The sequence below is a fragment of the Chrysemys picta genome, chromosome 15 (assembly GCF_011386835.1).
Source record: "Chrysemys picta bellii isolate R12L10 chromosome 15, ASM1138683v2, whole genome shotgun sequence".
NCBI lineage: Eukaryota > Metazoa > Chordata > Testudines > Emydidae > Chrysemys > Chrysemys picta.
In genome coordinates this window covers 23,910,468-23,925,355 of record NC_088805.1, presented here as the reverse complement: position 1 = coordinate 23,925,355, position 14,888 = coordinate 23,910,468, and the positions used below count along the sequence as shown (strand labels likewise).

Below are 14,888 nucleotides of genomic sequence, written 5' to 3'. Positions count from 1 at the left end.
AGCATGGGTTTTATAAGCGCATGTACTGGAAGGAAAAATAATTCCCATCAAAGTTTTTTGGATTTTGAACGTGCGTGACCTGTTTAATGAGACTTGCACCCTTCTGCTTTAATTGGCTAGCCTAACAGAGGGAAGCACTGTGACTGGGAGATGCAAGATAAGCATTGTACACTGAGCAATGTTTGAATTATGCCCAGCATAACTATTAATAGAGATTTGCTTTTATTAATAATTTGACCTAATTGTTTTGTTAACCGAATGAAGGCGATAAAACTGCAGAAGTGGAGGCATCCGTGAATGTTATCTTAACGCTCTTCCAGCACAAGGGCTTTCATTGTTTCTGCCTGCCCCCAGAAGCAATCGGCATCCTTAATCGCAGCTGACATGGTATTGTCTTGATCCCAACTGCCAGGGACAGTCGCTTTGGACCAAATTCCTGCCTGGCGTAACTTCATTGACCTCTCGGGTTACACCAGGGAGGAGGTATTTGACCCATTCTTCACTCAGACAGGATGAGCGGCCAAAGTGCTGGGAATTAGCTCAGGGCTTGGCTCGGCAATGAAAATACACTCCATATAAAGAGTGTATGCAAGCAAGTATGTTTCACTTACAGTTGTGCACACTGACGTTCACCATGGTTTGTGTTCTAAGTGAATCAGAGCTCGCAAAACAGCGTTCGCCAAACCTGAGTCTTCAGGGGATCCTAGAGCAGAGAGGAAACTGAGAGCAGAGACCAGAGTATGGATCTGAAGTCCACTAGGGACTTCACCTTGGAGGTTTAATTGACCTAGGAACAGCTTAGATCCTAGGGTGATTTGGTGCTATAGAAAAATCCTATGGTAGATAACGATCTGAGGAAGGTGCCTAGGAATGAGGTTTCATGGGTGCTTAGCTGCAAATTGTCCCATATATGGGAGACCTCAAAAGGTGACCCGAGAAAGCCTAGATGGAATCTTAAATGCATGCAACAGTGTGGTTTGTGTGTAACCATGGAACTATAACAAGCCCCTCTTCCATTTCACTGGCACTGTAGTTCACTAAGGCCTTGTCTACACTACGGGGCGGGGGAGATCAATCTAAGTTATGCAATGTATTATTGACGTCGACGTCCTTAGATCTACTTACCGGGGGGTTCACACTACACTATGTCGACGGGAAATGCTCTCCCGTCAACTCCTCTTGCGCTTCTCGGTCAGGTGGAGTACAGGAGTCGATGGGAGAGCGATCGGCAGTCGATTTAGTGGGTTTTCACTAGACCCGCTAAATCGACCGCTGATGCATCAATCGGCACGCGTCGATCCTCCAGTAAGTATGGACAAACCACAAGTATGAAGAACAATGGGGCTGACAATGGGGAGAGGAATGAGGAGTTCAGAGCTGGGGTTTTAGGGCCCCAAGGACTCTTAGCATGTCTTGTACTTGCAGGAATCCCACTGGCAATGGAGCCCTTCCACACTTCCAATCAGATCAATGGGTCTTACTCATCTGTAACCCCTTCCTCTTCTTCGGCTTCCTTTGTCACCTGAGCCAGTAGGCTCACCCGGTGCTTTAAAGGCATCAATACAGTGGAGACCGTCATGCTGCCGGTATGGAGATCAGGTTGTGTTGACATGCCCTTCCCTTCATGCCCCCCATGCTTCCCTCGCCCTCAGAGGAAAGATTAAAAGCACTTCTGGCATTGAATAGGATAAATCCTGGGGTGATATTATGTAAACGTATTCGGTTTGTGCTCATTAATTTCCCCGAGGATCCAGAAACACTCGCCAAGAAAGGGAAAAATTAATTCTACCTTTAAGGGCTGCACCTGTTGGAAAAACATATTTTCATCACAGGCGGCTAAGCTCCCGCGTCCACAGCTGGCTGAGTTCAGGAAAGGACCTGTTGCCGGGGCATAAGGGGGGAGGAGATTAGGAAAGTTATTTTTGTCCTTTCTCAATATAACACTTGATTAATTTATAGCAGTGCGAAGTTTCACTGCCTTGCAGAGGGGCCTGCTGGTGGGTCTCTCTCTGTCTCTCTTTCTCTCTTTCTTCAGTATTGTGGAGGTTTGGGACACTTGATCTCTTTCAACGTTGGCACTAGCATTTTTTGAGCAGCCCAATGTTGTCACTCCCAACACACAGTGTAACAGACTCCTGTCCATCAGTGTCACACCCCTTCGTCTAGGGGGGCTTAAGAGTGCTAGAGGAGCACTGAGATGATTCTTGGGGATGCAGCTCACACTTCGGACTCTTTTTACATCAAAAGTGAGTGTGCACACATGCACTTTTAGGTCTTGTTCCCCACCCCCACCCTCCAACGCACACGCATACTTAAGGCTCCTGCTGCAGAAATGGAGTCCAGTAGCTTATTCCTTTCAGCACTAGCAATCAGTCTGACATTTCCAAGGCTATTTCTACAAGGAAAAGGGTGAAAAACTCCTCTACCCCCCCCCCATATAAAGTATGAGCTTCTGCTTTACACCTGCCCAAGAGAGTCGGTGGCTTCAGCCTTTTTGGAGGCATGCAGGACAGCTCTGCATCTTTCCTATCACGCCCTCCCAGCCCCCAGTGTTCTGCCAATAACAACAGCATTTCATGTTGGATGTCGGAGCTTGGCGGGCACCTACCGGTCTATGGTGAAGTCACAGATTTGGCAGTACAGTGCCAGGTCTGACACACTCAGGAGTATTACTTCTGGGCAATGTTTCCACAGTAGAGATGGGCCGTTCCTGGAAATCCCGTGATTAGCAGTAGCCCCTCACACAGTGAGATCTCTGAATGTTGCCGGCTCAGATGCCTGAGGTACTGGTCTCTGCTGCTGAGATGAGTGTTTTAGGGATCCCCGCTGAGTAGTTTTGCAGCCCAGGCTGTACTCATTTCTAATCCTTACACTGGTCTCTCCCTGGCACCAGGGCAGGTTTCAACAGTGATTCACCCACTGATGAGGCCTTTTCAATTAAAAAAAGAAGGTTGTTTAGCGGCTGCGGGTAAAGCGGTTCTGTGTGGTCACGTCAACGAGGTCACCCTTTGGAGGCAGTTCTCAGTTGTGCTGTGGTGGACCAGCCCCAGTGCTTTAACCTTCACTGTTAATTAAACCTGAGAAAGCAGGTGCTTTTCCATACTGATTTCCAGATGTCTGTTTATGAGGCTCTCCTGCCGCCAACTTGGTGTGGAAATCCCACCTCTTGCCCAATGATGAAGAGTTATTTGGGGGTTACCTGTGTTACTGAGGCCATTTCCCCTCCAGGCAAGGCCATCCCCGGCTTCGTGTCTTACTTGACCTCCCCCTAAATCCCATTGTCTTGGGTCCGAGGTGAGAAACGGGGACCTATCCATGGAATTTGGATTTAAGAGGCCTAGTTTATGTGTAGATACTAAAATGCTTCGTGTTTGGCACCTCAGGTTCCAAAGGGCTCTGAGGAGGATTGGGGAGAAGAGGGAGAACAATTTGTCTCTCTTTACTGTCAAATGAAATTTCCATATGAATATCTGGTCCTCAGCTGGTGGAGATCAGCATTGCTCCTTTTATAAATCAATATAGGTTCACTGAAGTTAACAGCTGAGCATCAGTCTCTAAATCTCACTGTGTGAATCCTCCCCTCCCCCCTTCCCCGCCACATAGTAAGGAAACCCAAGCAGTCACTTAGAAGATAGAGACAAAAAGTGGGTGATGTAATATATTTTATTGGACCAGCCTCTCTTGGTGAAAGAGACAAGCTATCAAGTTTACACAGAACTCTTTTTCAGGTCTGGGCCTCTATGTAAGTTCAAAAGCGTGTACCTTCCATGCTCAGAAATTGGTCTAATAAAAGATATTACCTCACCCACCATGTCTCGCTAATATCTTGGGACTAGCAGGGCTACAACAACACTGCCAAGAACTTATGAACCTGCTGGCTCAGACCCAAAACTGTGTGTGTGTGTGTGTGTGTGTGTGTGTGTGTGTGTGTGTATTCATGGAGTGATGTGATTCCAGGGAGGAATAAGGTCACCCACCACCCTGATCCAAGGTTCTTCTGCCTCCATTGTTAACTCCGAATGGCCTGAATGCTTGTCAGGGTTATTTCAGACTTCCTCATTGTGCTCTGTATTTGGCCAACAGCCATACCTACTTGTTCTGCTATCCTGCCAGCCCTTACAAGCCAAGCAGGCTCAGACAGTATTGAAGGGAAGGCCTCCAAAGTGTACCAGTGTGCTGCAGCAAGTTGTGTTGTGATACAGTAGGTGGCACTCTCCCATCTAAGGCATTTCTGAACCAGTGCTCTAGTATAGTACTAGGGGGCATTGTGCTGGTGGAGCTGCCATCTTTCAGGAGATATAAAATCAAGATACTGAGCACTTATGGTCTTCAAAAGATCCCGTCGTATATTTGCATGAGTAGGGATCCAGGTCCTAGTGTCCTGGCCAAATTCCTATTTGTAGCCCAAAAAGCCCTCCTCTGCTGTACTGAATAAAATATTCTTTCACTCTTGTCCTGAACTGCTGTGTATTGTGGTAGGTTGTTAAATAACTGCCACATGCCAACTTAAGTGGCTGCACTTCGGTGGTGGGTGAAGTGGACCCTGGACACACAGTTTGTATTTCACTTTGTAAAGCAGTTTGCAATCCATCCTGGGGAAAAACATTTGTATCTATGATGATATTTTTATTCCCTTATTATTCCTATCTATTCAAGAGTTCATGTTTTGAACTGGTTAATATTGCATTTCCAGTAATCTGTTACTATCATGAGACTGGTGGAATTGCAGCTTTGAATTCGGAATCAGATCTCAGAAATATGGATTCTTATCTATACTCCCCCATAAATAGATGTCAGCTCAGGTTTGCTCCCAGTGCAAATGGATGGAACACCATTGAAATCTGTGGAGTTGTGCTCATTGACACCAGCAAAGCATTTGGCCCTCAGTGCTTCATAGAGAAGTAAAAGAAATAGAACCCGATGCTCCGTTGCACTGAGAAGCCGCTGAGCTCAATCAGAGTGAGTGATAGATTCTACCGAACCAGAATGGCATGATTTACACCAACTTCGATTTGCATGGGTATAAATGATACGTAAGTAGGGCAACAGAGAAACAAGCCTTTGGTTCCTGCTCCTAAGCATTTACAGTCTAAGGGTACGTCTACACGGCAATAAAAGACCCATGGCATGGCTGTGGCTGGCCTGGGTCAGCTGACTCAGGCTCGCGGGGCTGGGGCTAAAAATTGACCAGGGTCCCAGAGCCCAAATGTCTACCCTGCAATTTTTAGCCCCGTGAGCTTGAGTCAGTTGACCCAGGCACTGAGTCTTGGTGCCGTAGGTTTTTATTTATTCCAGTGTAGACCTACCCTTACGGTCTACTCCTGGAAGCCTTTACTGCCAGGTGTGATGTTTACAGAGTCTGGGCCTAAATTAAGGTATAGTTAAATGTATGATGCGATCACAGATATTGGGAGGGGTGGCAGAGTTGCATTTTTGCTGATCAAACTTTTTTTGATCGGATATTCTGAATGCCTCCTATGAGACCATAGACAAAGCAATGGGAAGCCGAAAGGATTATTGAATGCGGTTGTTTAAAACTGCCACTAATCCAAACCATATAACCAACAGAACTGATATGTGGTATCTCTGTAAACTTTTCATTCTCATGATGGGCCTGGGGAAAGTGCTGACAAGGAAATGGAGCTGTTACCCTGGAAAGAGGTTTGCTCTGCTGCTTGCGCTTAAGGTGGGCTGACATGTAGTCAATTAGAACATGAAAAAATGCCCAAGTGGGTAAACAAAAATCCATAGCATCAGTGTAGCAATACTGGAATGTTAAGGACCTAAAAGTAGCTCATCAGTCTGTACGCACTAAGGTCCTGAAACTACTGTACTAATTATCTGCTACTACTGCTCTTCTTAGCTCAGTATTGCAGGGGTCTGTGGTCTTTTTGTAGAAGATTCTGGAGAGATTATTACAAATTGGCTTCGGAAAATGTAGCTCTTTGAAAAAGTGTGTGTGTGTGAATAGGGAACAGTAGGGGAAAACATTGCATTTCATTCATTGGATATAATTTCTTGTCTTCCTACGCCTAGGTAGCTGTTCTTCTTGGGCTCAATCCCGTGAGGTTCTGAGTGCCTCCTGCCATGTTCTTAGCCCCCTCAACTCCCATTGAAATCTGGCAGTGGAGGGTGCTCAGCAAAGTCACACACTTCAGGATCTAGGTTCCAATCTCATGTTAAACGTGGACTATGTATAAAACAATTCAGTGTCTGAACAGAGGAGTGACTAGAGCAGCTGAAGAAAGGACCGTGCTATTTACAGAGAGAGAGAGCGAGAAGGATGTGGCTAGAAGAATTGGCATATTGTCCAGGGCAGAGTTATTTGTTCCCATGATTGTAACGTGTATGTTCCCACTTATCATAATATGTATTCAAATTGTGAGCTTTTTGTATATTAAATGAAAGCATGACATCTTGGCCAAGGTTTTAAAATGTGACTAGTGATTTTATGTGTCTTCATTTTGGATTGGCCTGATTTTCAGACAGGGCTAACTGGCATCCTTTGAAAGTCAGGCCCCTTCAAGATGTTTCAAATGGGACACCCTGGGCTTGAGGCATCCCATATCACTAATTACTTTATGAAATCTTGATCCCAGAGCCTTCTTTCTTTCCGGTTTCTGACCCACACTAGGCCATTTTTGCAGGCTTTTAAAAATAATAGTGCTTTACCTTTTATATGAAAATGTTTAGCTGATGATCTCAAAGGGGCAGATTTTTAAAGGTATTTAGGTGCCTGAAGATGAAGATAGAAGCCTAACATCTATTGGTTTCAATGGGAGTTAAGTTCCTATCTGCTTGTGAAAATCCCCCTGGGCACTCATCTGCCTCTTTAAATATCGGGCTCAAAGTTATTTACAAATGTTACCAGTGAAGCTTCATTGACTAGCTGCTTCTATTCTTATTTTCTAGGCAGGTAAACTGAGTTGCATAGAAGTTGCTTGTGGTCACAATGAGTCATTGTCAGACTAAAGAATAGAACTGAGGTGTGCCAACTCCCTCTCCCCTATGGTAAGCATCAGACCAAATCAGTTTACATGTTATTGCTTTGGGTTTCTGAAGGAGCCATGAAGTATACCACAACAAGACAGACCTCACTGGAACCAAATGACTTCATATGACATTTACCTATGGTAAATCGCTCTTAAAACATTTTACATCTAGTGGCAGGAGGAAGGAAGTTTGTGAACAATGCCTGACATAGAACTTAGCTTTTCCAACGCTCATCCAGTAACAAAGCCCTTCGTGAACTGAAATTCCAATATCGGGTACAGTCTTTGACTTTAAACAATGAACTAGGCGATGTATGTCTGATGGCCTTACCAAAGCAGACATGCCGTAATGTCAGCACTGAGAGTGGGAGCAATTTTTTGTAACTTCCATTGACCTTTGCACATACCCGATTGGGCATACACTTTTAAGGTCATCAACCAATCTGAGAAACAGTTTATAGATTTCACTCCTGAATGTCAGATGCAGTCTTTGGTTGACATATGCATCAGTTGCAAGAATGAGCAGGAGAAGACAGGTTTGCAAATGAAAGGGCACTGCTAGTTTCCATAATCAAAAGGACAGGCAGATATAACCATATAACCAAACATAAAATGCAGTGTGTGATCTGTCATGAAATGACACAAAATCAATTTATGGTGTTCACTTTTCTAATTCTATAAGTATTCGACTTTGTTTCTGGATTAGGTACTAAAGACCCTCCTTTGCGCTAGGGAAAAATGTAAAGTAATCTAATAACATATATATGCAAGTGTGTGTGTGTGTGTGTGTGTGTGTGTGTGTGTGTGTGTGTGTGTGCTTTGAAGGAGGGTGTATGAACTCCACAAGAGCAGATGTGGGATAATCTGTCCCCCTATGTTAGGTCTCATCTTGATCTCCCATAGCTAGAGCTTGGTTTAACCGTCAAAATGAGATTTAATATCCCTTCCAAAAATGTTGTCGTCTTTATTTACAACTACTCTGGATATTCTTGATATCAATATCAATGTCCAATCCCTTTTAAAAAATCTTGTTAAATTCTTCTGTTAAGAGACAGGAAGAACAGAAACTTCTGACCTACCTTCTTTCATGCCCCTAGACATATCTGCTCGCCATTCTGTGACTGCTCTGTTCTTCCTCTGCTGGAAAAGAAGAGAAAAGGAAAAAATACTTCCTCTTTGTACAGTTGTTCAGGAGAGGCCCATGGATATCTGCTGATGTTTAATGTGAAGTTTGTCTTTAATAAGTCGCAGAAGATAATTTCCCCAAAGGATGCAGGGATTTTGGGGGAAAGTCTGGTGAAATTACACAACCCATTCATCAATGTTCTTGCAGTTTTCATTTCAAAGCAGGTGAAACGCCACATATTGAACAAAGAAAGTTAATTAATTTCCAGACTATTTTAATAAAATATGAAACATGTTGAAAATACCTACATGTGCTGTCTCCTTCCATCTCTTGTTTGATGTAGCATCAGTAACTCCAGGCAAACAGGATTAAGTAAGGTTCAAGCTACATCTCCGCTTTAAAATAAAAGGTCCTATTAGTTGCCAAGGGTATGTGATTTTGATACCAGATAGGGAAACACTACTAATCCTCATCACAGGACTTTGATTCTCAGTTTCCTGAAATCAGAATTCTTAATAGAGCTGAGCAAACAATCTCTCTGCACCATCTATGGGGGTGGCATAGGGTTCCAGCCCAGCTTGCGGATTGGTGTGGAAGCAGAGAGATGATGGCCATTTCTCCCCCTTTCCTCCCCATTCCAGGTGATTTGCTCCCTGGGGGGATTATTATTAAATTTGCTGTTGCACGGGCCATACAGGGTTCAGGAGAAGTCCTTTGCAAGGGTGGATTCCTTCTCATTGGCTGCTTCCTGCCCAGGCCCTCTGGCTGAGGGAAGAGGCAGATGATTTCCTTGAAGGCTCAGTGGCACTTTAAACACCAGCCAGCAAGTGCGCTTGGCCGATCCCCTCGCACCCAGCATCCAAATCCGTAACTTCCAGTCCAAAGGAAAGTTATTTCAAAATTACCTCAGCGCAGGATGGCTTTAAAATATCAGGGTTTTATGACCACTCCATTGAATCCAGTGCCTGGGGCCCCGTTCTCATCTTGGTATCCAAGAGAGAATAACCTAGATCAGGGTTCATGGTTTGATATCCAGTTTCAGCAATCTGCCTTGATAGAATATGGGAATTTAAGCTTGGGTGTACCGCGGATGCCGATGATGATGTGCATAAAACATGCATGTTTGGGTTCAGATGAAACACTAAAGCAGTGTATGGTACAAGAGGAAACTGTCTGACACGGGATTAAAGAAGTTACTAGGCTGTTACAAAAAGACACGAGGGAGCTGTGATTTGCAGGTTTTAATTTTTGCTTTTGTCTAATTGTTGAGCTCAGTAATCCCCAACATTTTCCATTTTGGGATCCCTGTTTCCATACTGGGTCTCCTCTCTGCCTAGCTGTAGCCCCTTTCCAGTTAGTAATATGGGAGGGCAAAGGGCTCACACAAAGTGCTGACACCTGTTTGCAAGTCCCAGCTTGAGAATCTACGCTTTAACAAAAGATACAGGATTGATACTTACCTGTTTCCTCCCTTACTCCAACTTCCAGACTTTCTTCTCTCTTCCACAAGGCCTGTTTGAAATGTGACCTCAGCTTATTTGATCCCAATGACATACATGGTGGTTTAGCCTCTTTCTCAAAGAGTTTCTCAGATGAGATATCCAGAATTTAGACCTTGTATACACAAGGTGTACTGCTTTGCATCACTTTCACAAGTATAAGTAACTTTCCTAATATGGATGCATTTATACAAGTATAATGTGCTTACGCCAGTATCGTTTATTTCCATACGTAAATAGAGCATCTTTATATTGATGTAACTGTGTCCACATTAGGGGCTGTAAATCACCTCCCGCACCTCCACCCACATAGCATATGGGTACAGAAAACTGTGTATCTAGGCCTTATTGAATTCTCAAGACAGACCTCTATTCCCTAGCTCTTTGTGAGAACTCTTTTTTTTTTTTTTTCGCTTTAATGGTTGAGCAAGAGTAGGTTTAATATTGAGAAATTCATCCCTGACATCTGACCACCACATCCAACCGTCATTATGAGCTTGATTCCTAATTATTCTCTAAAAGGTAATTTTCCTTTTTAGGGTATTCATGCTAATCTCCTTCTAACAAATAAATGAAAATGTGGCCACTCTTTCAAACAGAATAAAGCATGAACTTAATGGATGCTTCATTTAAATCCTGCATTAGAATATAAAATTCAGAAAAACTAGCCAGTGTGCTGAATAGATTCTCTGATCAGTTTAGAAACAGGAGACTGTGCAGCTGATCAGCAGACACACTAAAAAGTACATGTAGTCTGTTGATAATTAGTTATACTAGAGGGGAGTTAGAGGGCATGAAAGTTATTGGGGAGAGATGGAAGAGTATAAAAAAAAATCTCTGAAATAATGGTCTATACGTGCAACTTCACATGGTTAGGATTCAAAGTGAAGAGAACGTGTATAACCGCTTTTTATCAGTTATAGGCTTGAAATTTGTATTAAAATAAAAAGGCAGTCAAGCTATCAGCACAAAATTATAGTACTCCATTACGTATGGCAGAACAGAAGGTGGAAACCGTTGGATTACAATATAAAAGCAAAGCATTTTCTTTTCTTTTCTTTCTGTGCGCCAGTCTGTTCAGATAGCTTTGCTCTGACATTCAGCACCGGTGCAAGGAAGTTTCGCACCCTAGGCAAAACTTCCACCTTGTGCCCGGCCCCCCCAGCCTTGCGGCAGCTCCCCCCTGCCCTGAGGCGCGCCCCTCCACGGCAGCTCCCCCTCTCTGGGGAGCCATGCAGCAGCTCCTCACCTCTGCTCCGCCTCCTCCCCGAGCACGCCGCCCTTGCTCTAATTCTCCTTCCCTCCCAGGCTTGGGGCGCCAAACAGCTGATTGGCGCCGCAAGCCTGGGAGGCAGGAGAAGTGGAGTGGCCGCTGCGCTGGGAGAGGGAGTCTGAGTGTCACATGTCAGTGTGCTACCAGCAGCCCAGCCCAGGAATGCTGTAAAAAGAAAAATTGGGGGCACCGCTTTTTGGCACCCCCAAATCCTAGCGCCCTAGGCAACCGCCTAGTTTGCCTTAATGGTAGCACCAGCCCTGCTGACATTATTCGATGGATAGACTCTCACTGACTTCATTGGACATTGGGTCAGTCTGTTGGGGCTTCCTACCCTGTGTAATCCTGCTGAAGTCAGTGGGACGCCCCTTGTAGTAGGTACTATAGTCCCACTTCAGGAAACTTTCCCTAATCAGGAAAGCGCTAAGTATGTGCTCAAGTCCCATTGAAGCCACTCAACGCTTACACTTAAGGATATGCCTAATTGTATCCTGAATCAGGGTCTACGGTAGGTAATGTTTACAAGCTCCTGCTCTTAGATAGGACGTCTTCATGAGGTGTCCTGTAACGTTCAAGTACGTCGTTGAGTAAAATCCAGTAAGACTTGCTAAAAGGATAGATCTGTAACTTAACACACGTGCTGTGTAGCAAACCAGCAGCATTTCACAAGAGCTGTCGTAACGGTCCCTGTAAATACACGTTTACTCTGCACAAGTGGGTAGGGAGCATGCAGCACTATGGTTCCACTCCCACAATGCAGCTGAGCCAGCATAGAGGGGAAGCAGGCGCCACTTAGTCCCAGGCAGGTCATCTTCTACATGGTGCTCTTCTACATGCAGCAGGTCATCTTCTACTACATGGTGCTCGCTATTCCAGGGCTCTTGGTAACTCCATGGGTCTAACCCTAATAGACTAATATTTTGGTGCAACTGAGGGGAAATCTGTGCAGCAAGTGTCATCTGTAGCATTCTTTTCCTGCAGAATTACAATGCACACCAGGAATTTAAGTCTTGTAACATTGCAACAGTATGTTAAACTGACCTATTTTAAAGGTGACTCCAGCTGACAGAGAGGGTCTTGCATTGGTAATTTACACCTCACTGGGGTTTCCATTGGCAGGCCTAGGGCTGTGCCTAACTCCCCCTTCCACCCCCAGTTTTAGTGTTTTCTGACTGTTAATGGCAATTTGCTTAATTGCAAGGAAACTAATTCCACCATCTATTCCGGGGTATGAATTAAATATGAATGCACGTCACCTTAAATGATCGTTTCAAAGTTATGGTCCTTGTCTTCTGTCTGTTTTTGCTGTGTTGGTCCCAGGATATTAGAGACAAGCTGGGGTGAGCTAATATCTTTTATTGAACCAGTTTCTGCTGGTGAAAGAGACAAGCTTATGAGCTACACAGACTAACACGGCTACCCCTGATACAGAGAAGAAGAGCTCTGTGTAGCTTGAGAGCTTGTCTTTCTCACTAGCAGAAGTTGGTCCAATAAAAGATATTACCTCACTCACCTAGTCTGTCTGTGTAGTGTTCCCTCCCATACACCCCTCCCCCCCCCCCGTAAGTCCCAGGCAACGCGAGATTCTTTCTTATTCTCCAAAACTATTCACCCCTACAGGGGTTGCTGGTTCCAATATGCTTACATTAGGCTCACTCAGAAGAACTGTGATGAAGTTGTCTACTTGTCAGCAGGAGTCATTTGCTGCAATGACTGATATTGATTATGTATTACTTGAAAACATTTAATTAGGTTTTACTAGATAATTAAAATACTAGTAGCCAGGCATGCTAAAAGGACAGTGAGCCTACTGCTTGAAAAAATCCTCCAGACATGGACCTTGGTTACAGGTTTCACTTCCTAGTTGGAACTTCCATAAGTATTTGGTGGGGAGAGTGGGAGGTTCTGCACATCAGTCGACTCCAGTCATATCTGGTGTCCTGATTATGTCTCTGAGTCTCTCTTATGCCTTGACTTTGATGGAACTCCACAAGGGAGTAAGAATCTACAAGGAATGATCTCTTTACAGAATCAGGGCTTATACCAAAGAACCTCTGAGAACCTTGAGCAGATATCAAAGTCCCTGGGAGTGACTGTTTGCCATTCAGAGACTTTAGTGTAAAGATTTTAGGTCCCGATCCTCAACTGATGTAAACTGGTATAGTGCTATAATGCCCTTGAAGCTGATGCAGCTCTTCAAACACCTAGAAGATAATACGGTGATAAGAGCATGGATTTGCCAAGAACAAATCATTTCAAACCAACCCGATAGCTTTCTTTGATAGAGTAACAAGGCTTGTGAATAGGGGGGAAGCGGTAGATATGGTATACCTTGACTTTAGTAAGGCTTTTGATACTGTCTCACATGACCTTCTCATACACAAATTAGAGACTTGCAACCGAGATGGAGCTATTATAAGGTGAATGCATAACTGGTTAGAAAACCGTTCACAGCAAGTAGTTATCAGTGGTTGATGGTCAAGCTAGAAGGGCATATTGAGTGGGGTTCTGCGGGGATCGGTTCTGGGTCTAGTTCTGTTCAATATCTTCATCAGTGATTTAGATAATGGCATAGAGAGTACACTTATAAAGTTTGCAGATGATACCAAGTTGGGCGGGGTTGCAAGTGCTTTGGAGAATAGGCTTAAAATTAAAAATGATCGGGACAAACTGGAGAAATGTTCTGCAGTAAATAGGATGAAATTCAATAAGGACAAATGCAAAGTACTCCACTTAGGAAGGAACAATCAATTGCACACATACAAAATGGGAAATGACTATATAGGAAGGAGTACTGCAGAAAGAGATCTGGGGGTCATAGTGGACCACAAGCTAAATATGAATCGATGGTGTAACAGTGCTGCAAAAAAAGCAAACATAATTCTGGGATGTATTAGCAGGAGTATTGTAAGCAAGACACGAGAAATAATTCTTCCGCTCTACTCCGCGCTGATTAGGCCTCAACTGGAGTATTGTGCCCAGTTCTGGGCTCCACATTTCAGGAAAGAGGTGGACAAATTGGAGAAAGTCCAGAGAAGAGCAACAAAAATGATTCAAGGTCTAGAAAACATGAAGTATGAGGGAAGGTTGGGGAAAAAATTGGGTTTGTTTAATCTGGAGCCGAGAAGACTGAGAGGGGACATAACAGGGATGTCATATACATTACAGATTTGAGATTTTATAGATATTCCATATATTACACACATCGATGTGTCTATAGCATGATGCATCTATAGCCCTGAAAATAGGAGATACCAGCACAACCTTAAACGATAGAGGTGCAAACCACGCTGCTAGAATTAGTGACCCAGAAATAAGGTTTCTGGATGGCGGATGGGAGGCGGGAGAAATGTTTGTCATTTCTTTTGAAAAGCAATCTGCAGAGCAGTTTCTCTTTGGCTGTAGCGCGGAAACTAACTTTGATCTGCTAGCCAGTGTTCCTACAGTGAAAGTGATTAGCAGGATTTCAAGAGCTATGGGTGAGTGGAACTTACCAATGTACTGAATGCCTAGTGCATGCTGTGATTAAACAGAGACTAAAAAGGCAGAAAGAAAGTTTATAAGAAGGCAGAGTAGATGGGAAAGAAAAGGACTCTACCAATTTGTGAACGAACTTTTTGTGTTGTCGCCTTCAAGGCTTGTGCAAAGGTGTAGTAGTTTTATTGATGTTTCACAAAGTGAGTTAACTATACCGGTTTAACTCTTTGCCTGGGGAGTGTGACAGGTATGTCCAGCAAATACTACCCTGTAGAGCTAATACGTCCTGACATCCCTCAGAAGTCTGCTGCGGGAGATGACTTCAGTGCCAAGTGGCTCAGGCAGTGAAAAAATGTTTTACTTACTGGAGGAATTTTGTGGGTGTGAGATCTTTGTTTTTAGAAGGCCCGTTTGTCACTATTGGCTGCCAACTGTGACCCTAGCTACAATGACCAAAAACATACCAGCAGTGGAGATACCTGAGAAATACAGTAACAGGAGCAGTTCCAGGGTCTGTGACA

At 44.0% G+C, this 14,888-nt stretch overlaps 1 protein-coding gene across 4 annotated transcripts in view; it reads left to right on the top strand.

Annotated features, from left to right (window-relative positions):
* The window catches only part of LOC101934617 (transmembrane protein 132C), a 304,006-nt gene that overhangs the window by 69,248 nt on the left and 219,870 nt on the right, over positions 1–14,888 (top strand). The window contains exon 2 of one of the 4 annotated variants that reach the window (XM_042852530.2): positions 6,913–7,011. The exons of the other annotated variants lie outside the window; for them this stretch is intronic. The gene's annotated coding sequence lies outside the window, so the exon portion shown is untranslated. The remainder of the gene's footprint in view (positions 1–6,912; positions 7,012–14,888) is intronic. 4 annotated transcript variants of the gene reach the window in all.